This window comes from Canis aureus, chromosome 25 (genome assembly GCF_053574225.1).
Source record: "Canis aureus isolate CA01 chromosome 25, VMU_Caureus_v.1.0, whole genome shotgun sequence".
Classification (NCBI taxonomy): Eukaryota; Metazoa; Chordata; class Mammalia; order Carnivora; family Canidae; genus Canis; species Canis aureus.
In genome coordinates, this window is record NC_135635.1 from 26,242,231 (window position 1) to 26,257,544 (window position 15,314).

General features: G+C 43.4%; 1 pseudogene across 1 annotated transcript; it reads left to right on the forward strand.

The window, feature by feature from the left end:
* Positions 1-720: 720 nt before the first annotated feature.
* On the forward strand, positions 721-13,164 carry LOC144297110 (cationic amino acid transporter 3 pseudogene; annotated as a pseudogene). The gene is made up of 3 exons (XR_013364174.1): positions 721-816; positions 3,710-3,919; positions 6,691-13,164. The product of XR_013364174.1 is annotated as a cationic amino acid transporter 3 pseudogene (transcript).
* The last annotated feature ends 2,150 nt before the right edge of the window (positions 13,165-15,314 follow it).

Sequence of the window (15,314 nt, forward strand, 5' to 3'; positions counted from 1 at the left end):
ACCCCCTTCCTTTATCACTGTTTCAGAGTCTTGGAAGTCCAAGTTGTGAATGTCTAGAGCAGGGAGATCTATAGGCAAGGACTGTATCTTTACTTCCTCAAGCATGATGCTCAATATACATTCAGTCAGAATATGCTGAGTGCCTGTCTCAGGTAATCACTTGTGGTGAAGCTGAAGAAAGTCCCCTTTTAGTTTTATTTCTGGAGTGATAGGAAACCAGGGTGAGGGGCTGGGATGAATGGTGCTGGTAGAGGAACCTGTAGGAGATTCTGAGAGAGGCAGCTGGGGGAGGGGCTGCTTCTGTGCTTGTTTCAGGACTGCTGAGTGGGCTCTTCAGTTGGATCTGGGACTGGCCTCCATATCACACAGGCTGGGTTCCACCTGGTTCCCCACACTCTCCTCCTGCCAGCCAGGACCTCCTCCATACCCAGGACCCTGGAGAGCTTGCTTCTTCCTTCTAAGTTCAAATCTTGCCAACAAAATATCCAGAAAAGTCCCATTTCATCTTTAGCCCACATCCTCAGGCAGGCATGGCCCCACTGGTGTCTCATTGACTATCCACAGCTTTCCTCAATTCTAGCTAAGCCACCTCCTTCCTATTTGCACATTCTTCCAAGGCCCCTTCCTCCAGAAGGCCTGACTCTCTGAGGCCCCACCCCTTAAGACTCCGCCTCCCCAGGCCTCAACTCCCTAAGGGCCCAGCTAAGCACTACTCCAAGACTTAGCTTGGCTTGGACAAACTCCTTACTTCTCCCTGGGTTTGGCTTGCACTTTCTTCTCGGGTCTTGCTCCTCTGAGGCAGAAAAAAGCCTATCAGTAAGTGATTTCTTGTGTTTATAGACTTGCCAAGAAAACTGAGACAGAGCCACAGAGGAAGAAGTTTGGGCTTGGACTGCCAGTTATATGAGGTACCTGGAGTAGTCAGATTCGGAAACATAAAGTGGAATGCTGGCTGCCAGGGGCTGCAGGGAGGGAAGAATGGGGAGCTACTCTGTGTTGGGTACAGAGTTCCAGCTAAGAAAGATGAACAAGTTCTGGAGATGGATGTTGGTAATGTTTGCACAACAGTGTGAAGGTGAGGCTGGATTGGACCACCTGTTTTAAAGTCACAGCACCCACTCTGAGCACCTCCTAGTCTTTTCTTATATTTCTTTTTCTCTGCAGTGCTGATTGCAAATCTAATGCAATATATATTCTTATTACTTATTTATAATTTGCTTTCTACTGCAATAATGTAAGCAAGTCAAGTGGAGGAGTATTTGTGTTTTTGCTTTAGCCACAGTGCTGAATAAATGGAGACCGGTCTATTAGTTGAATGAATAAATGAAGGGCCACAGACTCCTGGACAGAGATTTCTAGAGAAGGCACAAAGAGAAGGAGAAAATGGGAAGATTCCGTTTTTCATTTGATTTTGTGACTTGATTTCTTCTATCCTTGGATATGAGACTGGGCCCCAGTGTTCATGGTAGCTTTGTTTTGTTTATCTTTTGTATGTATTCCAAACGTTTTTCATGTTGGAAGGGTGGTTACACACTTACTATATTTCAAGTGCTTGCCCTGAACTCAAAGCCTCTAATCCTGACTGACCCCTACCAGAGTTGCAGGGCTGTTTGAATTAGGACTTCAGAAAATCTGGAGAAGCTCATCTACCTGAAAGGTTTTATACTTGTTTTGTTTGGGAGTCACTGGTTTGATTGGCTCTGGAGCTTTGTTATCTGGAAATTTAAGGAGGATGAGAGTATCTATAAACTTTGGTATCAGGAGGGAATTGTGCTTGGATACAGAGGGATTGCTCTAATATCTGGGGACATTATGTTTATAGTACACTTCTCTGAAACTTTGAGAACTTGAAAATAATTGTGTAACAGCCTCATTAGCTTTGCTCTCAACTCCTTCTCAAACTTATAGCAAAGCAACTGGTATCCACACTATCTTTGAAGCTATTCAGGAGAAGCCACAAGGCCAACTTCCTGGCTGGCAGGAGTGTTAACACCCAACCACAGGAACCAGTGGAACTTACTGCCTTGGAAAAATGTGTTGAAAAGGGAAAGTCTAGAGTGAGGGAAGTATCTTTCTCAAGATAGAGGAATGAACATAATGACCTCCAGGACAGAGGAGAGTGGATGTGTCTGGCTGGAAAAGCAAGACAGCTTGCAATTTCATGGGTGGATTGTTGGATTTGACAGTAGTTCTTCTTGGGTACCTGGATCAGAAGTTTTGTTGTGGAGTTTCAAGGGGACTCAGAGACTGACAGAAGCACAGGGAGAAAGAAGGCAAGTGGGAATCAGAGGCATTATGAAATTCATACAACCTGGCTTCCTGTTCTCTGGCACCACTCTGCATTTCCTCAAGCACTTCCCCTGTGGCAACACCTCCTTTGGAAAGACTCTTCCTATTTAAACTGAGATTCACAGACCCAGGACTCATTAGGAAATGCCCTCAAAAAAAAAAAAAAAAAAAAAAAAAAGGAAATGCACTTGAAATAGGTGATTGAACATTGTTGTTTCCTATTTACATCTCTGTTTGGCCCTTTCTCTCTTTCAAGAAAAACAAAAATCAAAAACTTTTGAGTAATCTCAAGATATAGTAGTCAATCAATAAATCTATATATTCATTACCTCTCTCCTAAATGCCTCTTCTGGTTGCTTGCTACAATGATGAACAGATCTTTGTCCATGGTACTGAGGGTTGGGGCCAGGAGTGTAGAGATCAGAAGAAGGGGAACGAATATGGAACCTGGCCCTGCCCTCTGGAAGCTTTTAGACTGTAAAGGAATTTAAGGACACCAGCAGACAGAAAGGGAAAGTTAGTTTCAGTTGAACATCAGGACAGACTCTAGTGCTGGTGGGAATGGGAAGAAAGTTTGCATCATTGGCACAGCAGATAACTTACCCAGGCCACAGGATCATCCCAGGAAGGGTAAGCCAGGATAAGAGGAGCTGAGTTAGGAAGGAGGTGATAGGCCTGAGGGTAGAGGGAGAATAAGGGCAGGGCCCTGACAGCTGGGTCAGATTTTGGACAGAATAGAAAGCATTGGAATAATCAAAGTTATTGCACAGAGAAAGGGCATTTCTGCACATGGTGTTTGAGGATGATGTTTCTCCGTGTTGTTACAAGCTGGATTTATAGTAGGCTGTCTCAGGATACCCAATCTTGGGTTTGCTTTCTCTTCTGTAAGTTTGGGTGTTCATTTGTTTGTTCTGCTTGCTTCTGTTGGAGTCTTAAATATGATAATTTTATTCTCAGGTGTTTAATACTTTGGGTTGTTTCATTTATATCTTCATACATTATCTGTAGGGCCACTGGCTCTCATCTTCAGTAAAAGTAGGAAGAGCGCAAGGACCACCCTGAACAACACACTTGAGGGAAACAAATTATCAAAAGCATTAGACCTCTGCAGTCTTGCCATTCAGATGGTCCTCCTCAGAAATTCCTGCTCAGGGTCCATGGATGGACTTCAGGATGACTTTTTTATTTTTATTTATTATTTATTTATTTATTTTTTATTGGAGTTCAATTTGCCAACATATAGCATAACACCCAGTGCTCATCCCATCAAGTGCCCCCCTCAGTGCCTGTCACCCAGTTACCCCCACCCCAGCCCATCTCCCTTTCTACCACTCCTCGTTCGTTTCCCAGAGTTAGGAGTCTCTCATGTTCTATCTCCCTTTCTGATATTTCCCACTCATTTTTTTTTTTAATTTTTGAGGTTTCCAACCTCAGAGGAGTCTGCGATTCAACAAATGTGAAGAACCACTGTTGTGTCTTTGTTGATTGTTATGTGGCTGGGGATGATTCCCCAGAGAAAGAAACTTGAGACAAGAATCCTTAGTGCCAACTACAGGAGCCTCCAGGACAATTGAAGGAGCTGAAGAAGAAAGAGGAATTGGAAAAAGAGAAATGGATTCAGAGGGAACTTGTAGGAGGGGTGCACCATCTTCTCTATCTTCACCCTTATTCTAGCAAATATTCCTTCTTTGTATTCTCCATATCCTGACAATCACAGGATTCCAGTTCTCCTTCATAGTAAATCTCCTGAGTGTTTGCTTTTTATCAGGCTCTGTACCAGGTCCTCTCACAACATTTTCTCCTGAAATTCCTGTGTGAAACCTGCAGTGCACAGAGTGAGGTCAGTGCCTCCCTCAGTCATGGTGTGTTCGCACCATCACTTCCTGTCAGGCCCCTTTTCAGTTCATTTTGTTTTCCTTTTTCATCTTTATCTCTATTCTCATTTCCCCTCCTCATTGAAGGCACTTGCTTTTCAAATGCATTTAACAAATGCTCTTCCAGTCTGTGCTCTGTATGTATATTTGATTCATTCACTCATTCAACAACTCTATGTCCAATTGCGTATGCCTTCTGAATTCTACTATGATTGTGCTTAAGGATGGCCCCCAAGTAACACTCCTACCAGTGGCGCATGATTGTTTATATCTTCTTATTGAATTCTCATTTGATCTAGTGAAGGACAGGTAAGGTTCCTAATGGGTGAGGAGACTGAGGCTTAAGAGATTAAGCAAATTACACATTCATATAATCACCAGGAAGGGCCAGAGGGAGAGGATCTGAAGTTTGAAAATGCTCCCCAGGTGTCTTCTGTCCACTGTCTCCCACAACCTGAGAACCTTTGCCTTAGGACATCTTCCCTAGATTGTAAGGTCTGACTATGATACCTTCTAAAAAAGTAGGGATTCTCTAACTGGGTGGGGTGGTTAATATCCTATACTCCAAGGCAGCATGATATTTTTAAAGCAAATGTCCTCAAAGGCAAACAATTATCACTTATTTGCAGCTTTTACCTGCATGAATGATTGGCAGTCAGGGTTTTATCACAGTTGGAGTTTTCTCCACACTTTTCATTTCTATTTCCTTCTGTAAGGAAGGTAATACTGTTTATATATTTACCTGAGCCAGGTTTATAATATACTATGTATCTCACAGTCAAGTATACAGGAATTCTGGATTATGTACTCTATTAGGTTTCTTATCTTGGTTTGTATATTTGTTCAGCAAATATTTGATGAGCACCTAACTCACAGTCTGATGGAGGTGATAGGGTGAGTGTGGAATTTCTCAGCTGAAGTAGGAACTGGGCAGAGGATGAGGTTAGAAGAATAAGCACAGAAGAATAAGCACACTTATAGTGTTAAAAGGTTCCCTGAGGTAATAATTGAGCCTCCTTATCTCTCTGGTGTGCTTGTTGGTAAATTATTATATTGGAATTGGTGAGTAGCAAAAGGGAAGATAGATAGATTTGTAGACAGAAGGGCTGACCCATAACCCAAAGGTTCCATTTCATAATTTATAGAGAAGATCTTTCGATTTTGATTTGATCTTTTCGGTCTTTAAAAGCCTCTGACAGCATTTCCTAAAGTTCTCTCAAACCCGAAGCCTGAGTCGGGAGGAGAGTGGGGGCTGCATGACTTTGCTTTTTCTGATCTCCACTATTCATTTCTGGGGCATTATTGTGAATTTTCAACCTTGAGGAGGCAACCATTTATAAAGCAGCAGTGCGGTAGGGGGAAAGAGGAACCACACGAGGAGTTTGTTCATTAAGAAATTATATTTAATGTAGTCAGACTATGGTTTGTGGGAGTTAAAAAAGCTCCTTGTGAAAATTTAATAGACAGTTACTAGTGAATGTTTTAATACAAGCTCACAGAGCAGGGCAGGGTCTTCAGTCCCCTGGCAGCTGACATCCCAGATGGTGCTGGGTATGTAGAGCCCAGTGTGGCCAGTGAGGAGACTGCAGAAGTGAGCTCACCTTCTCTCCTGGAGCCAGAGACAGAGGAGACAGAATGAATTGCTTTGGTTGTGAGCCACTCCTGAGGTGACTTACTTCTTTTCACCCTTCCCACCACGTTCTCATAACAATGCACATAAAAAGTATAGTGAATTTTGTTTGGGTGCTTTTGGTGAGATGTATTGAATGTCAGAATTCACAAAACCATCTTCCTGGCTCCTCTCCCTTCTCAGTCTTGAACCCTGGGGTGGTTTCTGCCCCCACATCTCCAGGGTTTCCTTTCCAGGCAGCCTGGTCCTCTCCTTCTTGCAGATGGTTATGAAGGCCCTGCCCCTTTCGTCCTCCTCCTCTCTGTTCACAGCACCCCTGTGGGCCTAGGTGGGTAAAGGGAAGGGGTGGTCTGTATATGTGTGGCCATCAGTACAGCTGAATGGATGAGGCAGGATGAGGAGAAAGGGGGCCAAATTGCTTCCTGGCCTTGGCTAACTAACATAGAGTCTAAGGGTTTTAAGGCTGGAGGACCAATATTTGTATTTAACCTCAGGTGATATTTAAAAAATGAATCGGTCTGTAATTGCAATGAGGTCCACTAGTCCATGAATTAATGCATCATAACTCATGCTTAAGCACTGCACACACATCCTGTGTGTGAATTATTGGACAATACATTCATGCCCTCTTGTGTCTTCCCACCTAATTAGTAGATGAAGCTATGTGAGTTATGTGAAAAAAATGGGATTTTGTTTTGTGGTGTGTAAAAAAAGAGGATGTTGGGAGGTATTTTGTATTTTTTCTGGAGGGGGAAAGCAGGGTTGATCTTTCTATGATGTCCTTTGGTGTAAGTTTCTGTAATATTTGGGCTGTAGCAGGTGATATGTGATTTTTGAGTTTTGGTTGGTGGGTTAAATAATCGGTTCAGTAAATATTTATTGTTTACCATGTCTTAGGCATTATGGAGGGAGAACACATACCAGAAGAAATATGAAGCAGTAGCTTTGAAGCCTGAGCAACCGATCAAGGCATCCTCGACCCAACCCAACTCAACTTAACTCAGCTCCCTGGACCTGATCTGAGACTTACAGCTCCCTGGACTTGCTACAGCTCTTTGATTCCAGAATTTTCTTCAATTCTAGCTAGAATGCTGCATCAAGCACTTCACAGATTTGGTAAAAACCTGAGACATAGACATCCACTGGAGCAACCTGTGGCTGAACCTGCCCCTGCCAGGAGCCTGAGCACTCTGGATTTAGTAGGCCTGGGTGTGGGCCGCACAGTGGGTGTAGGTGTGTATATCTTGGCTGGTGAGGTGGCTAGAGATAAAGCAGGACCATCCATTGTGATCTGCTTGCTGGTGGCCAGCCTATCTTCTATGTTGGCTATGCTGTACTTTGCAGAGTTTAGTCCCCAGATTATCCACTCTGGCTCCAAACATCCCCACAGCTTTGTCATCATAGATAAACTTGGGGCTTTCATCACTGCCTGGATTCTCATCCTCAACAATGTTACTGCTATAGCCATTAGGATCTGGGCTTGGACCTTAGCTCTTGACAACCTTTTTGGAAACAAGATATCTCAGACCTTGCAGGAGACAATTTCACGACATGTTCCCAGGGTCTTTGCAGAAGTTCTAGGCTTCTTTTTTATGTTCCTTGTGTTGTTGCTCATGGGATTGCTGACTCGGAACATTAGGCAGCTTTCCCTGGTTACCAAAGTGGTCACATTGGTGAACCTCTTGGTTCTTGGTTTTGTCATCATCTATGGCTTCCTGAAAGGGGACCTGCACAACTGGAAGCTCACAGAAGAAGACTACATAATGGCTGGACTCAATGACACTTCTAGCTTGGGACCTCTGGGCTCTGGAGGATTTATGCCTTTTGGCTTCCAGGGGATACTCCATGGATCAGCTACCTGTATCTATTCTTTTACAGGCTTGAGCATTATTGTTACCAGATTTGAAGTAGCCCAGAATTTCCAGCATTCCTTTCCTATGTTCATTGTGATTTCACTACTCATCTGCATTTTGGTGTACTGTGGTGTCTTTTCAGCACTTATGCTTATGGTGCCTTATTACCAGCTCCAACCTGGGAGCACCTTGCCTGAGGCATTTCTCCATACTGGCTGGGCCCCTGCCTACTATGTTGTAACTTTTGCATTCTTCTGTAGTATTTCTGTCAGCCTCTTGGATTATATGTTTCCCATACGTCAGCTAATCTCCATGATGGCACATTATGGCCTCTTTTTTCCTGTCCTTGCAAGGATGCAAACCAGCACATACACACCCATTGTGGCCACTGTGATCTTTGGGATTATTGCAGGAATCATGGTATTATTCTTTGGATTTGCCAATCTCTTGGACCTCATGTCAGTTGGGGCCCTGCTAGTTTACTCCCTGCTGGCTTTTAGTGTTCTCATCCTCAGGTATGAGCCTCAGAGGAGGAATGGGGGAAATGAAGCACAGGTGCAGGAGGAAAATGAAGCAGAGATGCAGGAGGAGAATGAGGAAAATGAGGCAGAGGTGCAGGAGGAGAACAGACCTGCAGCAGAGAAGCTGACTCTACAGGGACTATTTTTTCCAGGCAGCCCCACCCCCACTCCACTCTCTGGTCGGGTTGTCTATGTTTGCTCCTCACTGCTCGCTCTGCTGCTGACTCTTCTCTGCCTGGTGCTGGCCCGGTGGCCAGATCTGCTTTCTGGAGACCCAGTGTGGATCACAGTGGTTGTGCTGCTCCTGGTGCTCATCACTGGAGTCACTGGAGTCATCTGGAGACAGCCACAGAACTCCACTCCCCTTCACTTCAAGGTACCTGGTCTGCCTCTCCTCCCACTCCTGAGCATCTTTCTCAATGTTTATCTTATGGTACAGATGACAGCTGGCACCTGGGCCCTATTTGGTGTCTGGATGCTGATTGGGTTTGCTATCTACCTTGCTTATGTGATCCAGCAGCACCTGGTTCCTTAGCCCCACTTCACTTATGGCCAGAACTGTAGACCTTGAATTCAGTGGCGCCAGTACATATTTGGTTTGACATCATCACACCTGAATGCAGTGAGGACCCCTGCACAATAATAGGGAGTACTTCTGAGGACATGGAAAGCTGTGCCTCCCATGAGTTATTTGTAAGGGAACATTAATAGCACTTTGTATTTATTGTGAAGTGAAGAATGTGTCGTTGCTCGCTCTCTTTTAAAGTTGTCTAATTTTCAATTGTGTCTTTACGGTACACTAGCTTTAAGAAAGTTTTTAAGTTCTTATTAAAAGAGCTAGATGGGGGTACCTGAGTGGATCAGCTGGTTAAATGTCTGACTTCAGCTCAGGTCATGATCTCAGGGTCCTGGGATCAAGCCCCATATCAAGCACCACACTCATGAGTATGGAGTCTGATTGTCCTTCTGCTCTTTCCCCTACTTGTGCTTACTCTCTATCTCCTGTCTCTAATAAATAACTAAAGTCTTTTTGAAAAAGAGCTATAGGGGTACCTGTGTAGCTCTGTCAATTAAACTTGAGTCATGATCTCAGGTTCCTTAAGGTTCTTCCTCCCTCTCCCTCTGTACCTCATCCCACTCATGCACTCTCTCAAATACACAGATAAATATATTTTTTAAGAGCTACAAAAATGTTGTTTTCTTTAGGTTAATATCCAGTGTGGAAATATTGATATATCTATATTTAATTTTTTGAGGAACATCTATACTGATTTCCATAGTGACAGCACCTATTTATATTCCCACCCACAGTGCATGAGGGCTCCCTTTTCTCCACATCCTCATCAACACTTTATTTCTTGTCTCTTTGATTTTAGCTATTGTGACAGGTGTAAAGTGATATCTTATTTAATTTTAACTTACATTTCCATGATAATTAGTGATGATGAGCATATTTCTTTGTGTCTGTTGTCTATCTTGTACGTTTTCTTGGGAGTAATGTTTATTCAGGTCTTCTACCCATTTTTAATGGATTATTTGTGTTTCTTTAATGATGAGTTATGCAAGGTCTTTATGTATTTTGGATATTAACCCCTTATTGGATATATTATTTGCAATATCATCACTCATTTTATATTTCACCTTTTTGTTTTGTTGATGGTTTCCTTTTCTGTGCAAAAGTTTTTATTTACATGAACTCAAAAAGATATATGCACTCTTATCTTTATCTACAATAGGCAGGATATGAAAGAAACCCAAGAGTCCACGTAAAGCTTAATTGATAAAGAAGATGCAATATATATACACATATATATATGCAATATATATATATATAATGGAATATATATTGGAATATATAATGGATATATATTATATTATATATATAATGGAATATAATTCAGCAACAAAAAACGAAGGTAATCTTGCCATTTGTAACAACATGGATGGACATAGAGGTTGTATGTTTTGTTTATTTTTAAAGATTTTATTTATTTATTTATTTATTTGACAGAGGGAGAAAGACGGAGAGAGCCAGAGAGCACAGCAGGGGGAACAGCAGAGGGAGAGGGAGAAACAGGGAGCCCAATGTGGGTCTCCATCCCAGGATGCTGGGATCATGACCTGAGCTGAGGTAAGACACTTAACTAACTGAGCCACCCAGGTGCCCCGGAGGTTCTATTGTTAAGTGGAATAACAAGTCAAGAAACATAAATACCATATGATAACATTCACATGCACACTTAAGAAATCCAAATAAAAACCACAATGAGATACCACCTCACACCAGTGAGAATGGGGAAAATTAACAAGACAGGAAGCCACAAATGTTGGAGAGGATGTGGAGAAAGGGGAACCCCTTTCTTGCACATTGGTGGGAATGTGAACTGGTGCAGCCACTCTGGAAAACTATGTGGAGGTTCCTCAAAGAGTTAAAAATAGATCTGCCCTACGACCCAGCAATTGCACTGCTGGGGATTTACCCCCAAAGATACAGATGCAATGAAACGCCAGGACACCTGCACCCCGATGTTTATAGCAGCAATGTCCACAATAGCCAAACTGTGGAAGGAACATCAGTGTCCATGGAAAGATGAATGGATAAAGAAGATGTGGTCTATGTATACAATGGAATATTACTCAGCCATTAGAAACGACAAATACCCACCATTTGCTTCAATGTGGATGGAACTGGGGGGTATTATGCTGAGCGAAATAAGTCAGTTGGAGAAGGACAAACATTATATGGTCTCATTCATTTGCGGAATATAAAAATTAGTGAAAGGGATTATAGGGGAAAAGAGAGAAAATGAGTGAAAATATCAGTGAGGGTGACAAAACATGAGAAACACCTAACTCTGGGAAATGAACAAGGGGTAGAGGAAAGGGAGGTGGGTGGGGGGTTGGGGTGACTGGGTGATGGACACTGAGGGGGGCACTTGACGGGATGAGCACTGGGTATTATGCTATATGTTGGCAAATTGAGCTCCAATAAAAATTTTTTAAAGGAATAAAACAAGAAAGAAAAGAAAGAAAGAGAGAAAGAAAGAAAGAAAGAAAGAAAGAAAGAAAGAAAGAAAGAAAGAAAAATGATAAAAAAAAAAAACAAAAACCCCAGACTCTTAATTACAAGGAATAAACTGGTGGTTGCCAAAGGGGAGAAGGGGGGGATGGGTGAAATAGATAAAGGAATTAAAAACACACTTATCTTGATGAGCACTGAAATATGTATAGAATTGTTTAATGATTATGTTGTACACCTGAAAATAAAATAACAATACTGTATATTAATTATGCTTCAATTGAATATAAAAGAAACTGGAAAAAGACCAAAATATAAAAGGTAAAATAGGGTTGCTGCCTTTAAGGGACTTATATTCTAATATAAGGGGTGATGTATAGCTGTAACAAGTACAAAGTGTTGCCATAAGTAGTACACAAATAATGTGTTTTGGGAATTTATAGTGGAGGATGAGCATTTGTGTCTGCCACAGTGGTGGGAGTTGATTGGTAAAATCAGGGAAGACTTTGTTGAAGGTTGGCATTTTATTGGCTCTCTCCAAACACAGATAATTTTCTCCAATGGGCTGCAGGGAGAGATTGCAGGCAGAGAGAACACCAGGAGGAAAAGCACAGGAATACGAAGCAGTGTTCAGAGCACTGAACAGGCTGCGTAGCCTGAGCCATGGCTGTGTGAGGGGGCAACACAGCAGGCACAGGTGGATTGCAGCCAGAGCTTTCCTCTGAGTAAAAAGCACTTTGACTTTGATCCCACTGCCCACACTGAAAATCCCCGGGGCTGGTTCTTCTACTTGGCCATATCTGCATTCTTGCATTTTAAAGTTTCTCTATTGTTGTCTACTTTGGTCCATCTGCTCAGAAAGTGCACAGCTGAGAGCCATATGTCCTGGATCCTGGTCTTGTTTCCACCACTAACTAGCAATGTGAGCTTGGGTAAGCCACTCAGTTCCTTCCATGCTCTGCTTATTTATGTGTAATATGAGAGATCACAACTGATCATTTCTGATGTTCCCTTTCCTGAAAGCATTCTAAGATTTCACCTGATTCTTCTATTTGTTAGCCTCTTAACTAAAGACATGCAGGTCTTTCTACTGCATGTGATCCGAACCTGCATCCTGCCCACTTTTCACTACAACCTATTGTTGGAGCTGTGGAGGCACAATAACTAACTCCATCTCCCCCTCCTATGAATTGAACCATTTGATAATCAAGACATAGAGACAAATGTTTAAACCATCTTCTTTAGATCTGCAGCCTAATTGGTTTGCTAATCTTGCATCACTAGACAGACATATTCATCACAAGTAGTACTGAGCAACCCCTGCCTCCCAACATGGAAGAGAGCCTACTTCCATTAGACTTTCTGGTGTATGAGCAGGTTGGTAGGTATGTATCCTATAGACAAGTTGGTTCTGATAAAGAAAGAAAACCAACAAAACAGTGGAACAGGTTGAGTTGGGCATACTCAGTGCTGCCTCTTCAACTCACTAATCAAAGTCACACTGAAGAGAGTGCTGGATAGAGGCCAGGAGTAGTACTCTGCTCAGTGGTGCTCAAACATCAGCAGGTGTCACCTCACCTGGAGGACTTGTGAAAACGGAGATTGCTGGACCCTGCCCCCAAAGTTCAGAATAATGTAGGGCTGGGTGGTGCTAGAACTTTTACTGGTAACCAATTCCCCCATAAAATGAATGCTGCTGCTCCAGGGACCACACTTTTAAATTCAAGGCTCCAGCTGAAGCCCCTTCAATATAAAGATGAAGCAAGAAAAACAAAAGAACTCTGAACATTTACCTTCATTTAATGAAATATCTAGGTTAAAATAACATAGTTAATCCTTTAACAATAGGATAAGCATAGTTTATCATTTCACAATGGATACGTATATCAAATCCTCACAACATACGTGTTAAATATTTTACAATTTTACATGTTAGTTATTTATTATAAACCTTTAAAACTGATATTTAAAAAATAAAAAAACCACAATTGTCTGTGTGTCTTTATTTTGTTTTCTACATTATAGATTTTAGGTGAGGAGTATATCTTCTTCAATCCCCTAGACCACCCAGCTGGGGGCCAGGCACATAAAGAGGATCTAACAAATTAATGTTAAAATGAATTGAACCTTATACATTTCTTTGGTATAGAAAATTCTACATACTTTTAGGCTAGCACTGTGTTATTCCTTTATTTTTTTATTAGAATTTTTTTGTATATTATTTCATTGGAGTTCAATTTGCCAACATATAGCGTAACACCCAGTGAACATCCCTTCAAGTGCCTCCCTCAGTGCCGGTCAACCAATCACCCCATCCCCCACCCATCTCCCCATCCACTATCCCTTGTTCGTTTCCCAGAGTTAGGAGTCTCTCATGTTCTGTCTCCCTTTCTGATATTTCCCACTCATTTTTTCATCTGATATAAAAACGAGTTGTACTGGATAAAGGGGAAAAAAAGGAGGGGTACCCTCTAGTTCTATATACTGTAAATCCCTTGACTTCCCCTGGAGCTTTCCAGCGCTGCTTGGCCAAGAACTTGCTCTTCCCCTGTCCTTCCAGCTGGTCTTCTGGGGGAGGGTTTGCTGTGCTGATGATTCTCAGGTGTGTGCACCTGCGGGAGCTGCCTTGCCCCCGCCGGGTGCTGGGCTCAGGGGGAGCTGTTTACCCTGTGAGGCCTCTGTTCCCTGAGGGGCCCCGCCTCTCCCGGGCACAGGGTGACGCCAGGAGGAACAACTCCACTGGCGGCGGCCAGGTCTCCAGCTCTGGAGTCAGCTCCAGCAGTAACTACCACAGTCTCCCAGTGTGCACTGGCCTAAGTGCTCCCGGGCTGGTGGGGGTGCTGACCTGCACAACTTGGGGGCGCCTGGTGGCAGGAGAGTCCATGCTGTCCCGTGACCTCCCCAGGTCTGCCTGTTCCGGGGGGAGCGCAGGATCCTGGGCTGTGTCCCCCGGTGCCCTGGGCTCCGGGGCCTGCGCTGCTGGAATCGCGCTCCCAGGCTGCAGCTCCAGAAGGCAGCAGAGCGCAGCCCCCTCCGCGGAGCCCCCGCCTACTGACTGGGGCTTCTCCCCCAGACCCCCCGGTGCGCGCTCCAGCCCTTTCCCCAGCTCTGCCCGTGGCATGTGGCGCGCTCTCCCCCGGGGCGCCCTTCCTCTGTTAGTGACCCGGGGAGACTGGAGGCTCCACTGCCCCTCTTGCGGTTCTACCTGGTTTCCCTGCTGATCCATCCAGGAAGATGCCAGTGAAGATTTTTAAAGTTCCTGCTTCTCCGGGGCTGGGCTTTCCTGTCCTGGAGGCTTTTGTGGGGCCTTAGCCTGGCTCCTCGTGGTGCCTCTCCTTCACCTGATTCTTTTTTTTTTTTTCTGCCTTCCTACCTTGTTAGAAGTGAAAACCTTCTCTCTGTCACATTCCAGCTGTTATTGTCTTTAAATCTCATGTGGAATTAGTAGGTGTTCAGGATGATTTGAAAGTTATCCAGGTAAATTGGTGGGGCCAGGTGGGTTGAGGACCCCTACTCCTCTGCCATCTAACACATTTCTCTATTTAAAATAGATGGAGCCCAACTTTCTTTGACATGTGTCCATTCTTTGCACTCCACCTTTGAACCCAGGAGGAAAGTAAGGCGTCCCAAGGGAGGAGAACTCAGGACCCCATCTTGGGATCTGAGAACAAAGAGACATAGGAAACTCTAGGAAGAAAAAAAAAGGAAGGAAGGAAGGAAGGAAGGAAGGAAGGAAGGAAGGAAGGAAGGAAGGAAGGAAGGAAGGAGAAAGAAAGAGAAAGAAAGAAAGAAGAAAGAAAGGAAGGAAGGAAGGAAGGAAGGAAGGAAGGAAGGAAGAAAGAAAGAAAGAAAGAAAGAAAGAAAGAGAGAAAAGAAAGAGAAAGAAAAGAAAAGAAAAGAAAGAAAAGAAAAGAAAAGAAAAGAAAAGAAAAGAAAAAAAGAAAAGAAAGATTAAAAGAAAAGCTTGTAACATCATTAGAGTGTAGCCAGATCTTCCAGGGCTCAGGGACTGTGGAAAGGAGCAGGAGAGCAGAGATGGAGGATACCAAGCAAGATCAGAGGGAAGGAGATCCCAGACTGAGAGGCTGGGGGGTGCAAAGTAATGGGGAGACCAGAGGCTCAGCAGGT